Below are 5,534 nucleotides of genomic sequence, written 5' to 3'. Positions count from 1 at the left end.
GGTTCATGCCCTTAGATGTTATTTTATTACTTTAGCTGGCATCGACATTTTTGTAAATCTGATATCTACTTTGGAACATTTTATAATGTGGCATAGGCTGACAATTGAGATCATAAATTTAAAAATAATAAAATTTAATTTATTACAATACTAATATCAATATATATATATCATTTAAAAAATATATAAAAAGTATTATAAATTGTAATAATTAACCGCTTTATTTTTTAAAAATCATATAACTAATTTGATTTACACTCCAAAATTCATAGGTGTCACATAATTTAGACATTAATTCTTCATTACTTAATATATGTAATTATATCAATGACATATAAATTGAAATTAAAAAATTACATATTTTATTTGAAAATCACGTAGTAGTACTATAAGGTATAATAATTAACAACTTAACATATTTTAAAATTTTAGTTGACTCTCCAAATTCCATATGTCTCATGTAATTGAGACAGAGAAAAACATATATTGGTTTAAAATTAATAAAAATATTATATATTATAATAATTAACAACTTAAAATTTATTAAAAAAATCATTTAAAAAAATTTAGTTGGCTCTCCAAATCCAATCGGTATTACAATAATTAAAACATAGAAATTAACATAGATTGGACTCCTGCTGACATTTATGTTTCCTTTTTTTAATTTTTTCTTTTATACTTTATATAAATAAATAAAAAATTGCAAAAAGTATTATAAATCATAATAATTAATAGCTTAAAATATTTGAAAACATATAAAAAGTTTTTGTTAACTTTCAAAATTTCATCTATACCACATAAATTGGGAGAAATATAGATATATAGATATTTTAAGTTGCTAATTATTGTGAGTTATAGTACGTTTTATGTAATTTTCATATATATTACTCGCTTTGTCCTGATTTATGTGATACAAATGAAATTTCAAAAGTCAATGAATTTTTTATAAGTTTTTTTTATATTAACTTGTTAATTATTGTGATTTATAATATATTTACATAAAACATACTCTAAATAAAAATAATTAGCAACTTAAAATATATAAAAACATACTAAAAAATTGATTAAATTCAAATTTCATATGTACCACATAAATTAAAACAGAAACAGTAATATATATTGGGCCCCGTGCTGGCATGGAGTCCCATATCTAGTATATATATATATATATTATTATATAATATAAGTGACAGTCAGCACACCATCCACATGTGTGTTTCTTAGGAATAAGAATAAATTAAGGGGTATTTTGATCATTGAGAGCTTTATGATTTGATTGTATTGTACTATATGTTATATTGCTTGAACATTTCCCATAATAGACAAAAAAAAAAAAAAAACATCTCCTATGTAGTTTATCTCTTTTCAATGTGAGTCCCTGCTGAAGTTAAGCAGCTTCAACATATTTTTGGGATAAAAAGTTTCATTTTGCTTAACTACTATAATTTAATTATTTATGATGAGAAAAAAGGTAGTCATTAATTTTTCAAAATTATAGGACCTATATATTTTCGGGGAAAAAAGTTTCTCTTTGCTTCACTATAATTTAATTATCTTTATTAAGAGAAAAAGGTAGTCATTAATTTTTTGAAATTATAGGACCTATTTAGGCTATCGATTTTCGTGTTAAATTCAGTTTTTTTACGTATAGCTTCTGAGCCTGTTTGGATTGACTTAAAAGTTGGTCAAACCTATTTTTAAGTCATTTTTAGCTTTTGAAAGTGTTTAACAAAGTTAAAAAGGATTTAAAATAATTTAAAAGGGTTAAAAATAAAAAATAGAAATCTCTCACTTTTTTTTTTTTTTAACTTAAAAGTCATTTAAGTTTGACTTTAAAAATTACTTTTTAAAAGCTTTTTTTTTTTCGGCCAAGCGAAACAGGCTCTTCTTACTTTGAGTGTCGTTGAAATTTAAGTAAATTTTATAATTATTTTAGGTAAAAGAAAGTGGCAAACAATGAAGAAAAAGATTTCAATTATGGAGATCCTAAAAGGATCCATCACGTCAAATTTTCGAAAAAGAAGAATGAAATTAATATATATATTTTGGATCAAAAATTTAAAATCGTTTAATCAACACCATTTAAAATTATTTATCACATATTCATTTCACACTTAATTAGATAATCTATTACCACAAATATAAAGTTGATTTTTATTTTTAAAAATAAATTATGTAATGAATATTGTTTCAAACAAATAATTTATGAGTTAATATTGGGCACGTGCTCTGCACAGACTATTTCCTCACTAGTATTATATATACACACAAACCTAAACATAATGCTGGTATCTCTATAAGATATAAGTGTGCATGTTTCTTTTTTTCTTAGCTTCCAAAATGGAGTATCAACATTTACCCTACTTCCTCTTTATCTCACTTGTTCTCTTCTTCTCCTCTTTCTTCCTTGTATCTCAAAAATGGAAAAAATCAAAATCTCCAAACAAAACATTGCCTCCTGGACCATGGAGACTACCTTTTATAGGAAACTTGCATCAACTAATGAGCGATCTACCACATCGTTCACTTAGAAATCTATCAAAAAAATATGGCTCAATCATGCACTTACGTCTTGGGGATATTTCAACAATTGTTGTATCTTCATCAGAAATGGCAAAAGAAATCATGAAAACTCAAGACCTCCATTTTGTAGATAGGCCACAAATTTTGTCCGCGAGTATCATATTTTATGATTGCACGGACATAGGCTTTAGTTCATATGGAGATTACTGGAGAAATATGTGAAAGGTTTGTGTCCTAGAACTTCTTAGTACAAAAATGGTCAAATCATTTGCTTCAATTCGACAAGAAGAGATATCAAATCTCATTTCATCTCTTCGTTCCAATACACCTGACTCATTGACCAACTTATCCAACAAGATCTTTTGGTTTACAAATACTGTAACTTGTAGGTCAGTATCTGGAAAAATCATACATGATCGAAATAAGTTTATAATGTTGGTAAAAGATATTTATTCATTAATTGGAGGATTCGACTTAACTGATTTGTTCCCTTCCCAAAAGTGGCTCCATAATATCAGTGGAATGAAATTCAAATTGTCAAAGGCACACTCAAAGGTTGATGAAATCTTGGAGAAAATCGTTAATGATCATCGAGATAATCGAGCAAAAGGTAAGAAATATAATGGTGAGTCTGGAAATGAAGATTTTGTTGATGCTTTACTTAGAGTAATGGAGAGCGAAGAATTTGGACCTCCTATCACAAATCAAAACATTAAAGCAGTCATACTTGTAAGTCTGGTGCATTTTAAAGTAGTTATTTTATTTCGTGTTATAAATCTTATTAACTTCGATATTTATACCTTTAATTTTACATGTAGGACATGTTTCTAGCAGGAACTGAAACAGCATCTACAACATTAATTTGGGCATTTTTAGAATTAATTAAAAATCCACGTGTCATGGAGAAAGCACAACTCGAAGTGAGAGAACGATTGAATGGGAAAAAAACATTTAACGATATTGATTTGGAAGAGTTGAACTACTTGCAATTCGTTATCAAAGAAACATTAAGGCTACACCTCTGGCACCTCTATTAGTCCCAAGGGAATGTAGAGAGGAAACAAAGATTGATGGATACACAATACCTGTAAAAACCAAAGTTCTGGTCAATGCATGGTCGATTGGTAGAGATCCCAAATATTGGCATAATTCGGAATGTTTTATTCCTGAGAGATTTGAGAATAGTACTATTGACTTTAAAGGAAATCACTTTGAATTTCTTCCATTTGGTGCAGGAAGAAGAATGTGTCCCGGAATGTTATTTGGTTTAGTTAATATTGCACATCCATTATCCCAATTACTTTATCACTTTGATTGGAAGGTTCCTAATGGAATCAATCCAAATGATTTGGACACAATTGAAACAGAAGGATTAACAGCCAGGAGAAAGAATGATCTTTATTTAATTGCTACTCCATTTGGTCTCTCTAAATAATTAAAGACATAGACATAAAGAAGTTTGAATTTTATTTAAGGTAATTATATTGCATATTTAAGGTGATGAATAATAAGGCATTAATAGTGTCTATTGTATAATAGAGTAAGTTTTTTTGTTTTTTTTGCATGTATCTGTATTTTTCATATTTGTGAATGGTAAACAATGATCCATATATATGTGGAATAAATAAAACATTTAGCAATATCCTTATATATGTGAAATATTTATATTTTTGGAATTGTTTAATTCTTCATTATGTTAGCTAGATTTCGATTGATCTTTATTGAGGAAATTGTATGAAATAGCAAACTATTAATTCAAATTAAATGTTATAGTCATAGTTTATTTAAATTGTAATTCGCAGCAAACATCCCCCTTTTTTGTCATCTGATTCGATATACAATTAGCCATTTTATACATTTCGGTATAAAATATATAAAATGCGTTTGTGTTTGTATAAAGCGAGAGAAAAGTGTGTATACAAATGCAAATACATATATTTCCGTCCTATAGACTTATAATTATACAAATATAGATCTTATTATACAAATTATAATGTATAAATGAATTTATACAAAACTGAACAATTTATATAAAATTGAATGTTTGTAGCGAATTATATAAATCAAAAGCTCCATAACAAACATAAAATTTTCTATGAAGCGCAATTATGCAAACTATAGTTATAATATACAAATATAATTTTTATATTTGCTATATGAGAAAGTTGCTCCTCTTTATTTTCATATCCAATATGGTCATCAAATTAGGCCCCCTTGACCTTTTACCGGAGTAAATAGAACTTCACAATCCAGGCCAATAGGATATTAATAAAATTGTTTCTAAAATTATTGTTAATTGTATTAAGCCTTGGCTTGATATTATAATTGATCTAGCTAGCTTCTTAAAGGGAGGGGATAATGTTGTTATGGTTCAAGAATTCAAAAATTGTGGCTGAAAATAGGAAATTCCTTATCGAACTAGATTTAGAGAAAGCTTTTTGATCGTCTTGAGTGGTGCGTAATATTAATTATTGTCATACCATTGTGAACATCATAAATCAATTCATGTCATTATCGGTCCAAGCATCTAACATACGTTACTTAAGTTGTATCCTTCAACCTTTTACCCTTCTGTATCTGAAATTGAATACTGATGGTAACTATTCCAACGAGAGGCAATGCATGTGGTATGTTGAGAGACATACAACTTCTATGCTACCATACCTTATGCACCAATTGCAATAATTCAATTGCGAGCTTTAGGTATATGTCATCCAAGTTTGAGAAAATGCTCATTTGTGTCATTTGAGTTTGACAAGAAATTTATTCATGTCATTATTTGTTCAGTTCTAATTTTGCTATGGAACTTTGAGAAAAAAATGGTTTTGCAAAATTAGAACTGAACAAATAATGACATGAATGGGTCTCTTGTCAAACGAAAATGACATACATGAGTTAAACTTTTAACCGTAACATAAATGAATCTTTTCTCTAATTCGATAGCATATTTGAACATTTTCCAGAACTTGTGCAACAATGGACTGAACACATGCAAATTTTCTTAAATTGAC

The 5,534-nt window shown here is 27.6% G+C and overlaps 1 pseudogene; it reads left to right on the top strand.

Moving 5' to 3' along the window:
• The first annotated feature begins 2,662 nt into the window (after window positions 1–2,662).
• On the top strand, window positions 2,663–3,958 carry LOC125833887 (premnaspirodiene oxygenase-like; annotated as a pseudogene).
• The last annotated feature ends 1,576 nt before the right edge of the window (window positions 3,959–5,534 follow it).

Source organism: Solanum verrucosum, unplaced genomic scaffold (genome assembly GCF_900185275.1).
Source record: "Solanum verrucosum unplaced genomic scaffold, falcon-dt-bn FXZP01000108.1, whole genome shotgun sequence".
Taxonomy (NCBI): Eukaryota; Viridiplantae; Streptophyta; class Magnoliopsida; order Solanales; family Solanaceae; genus Solanum; species Solanum verrucosum.
This window is presented reverse-complemented; position numbering and strand designations above follow the sequence as displayed.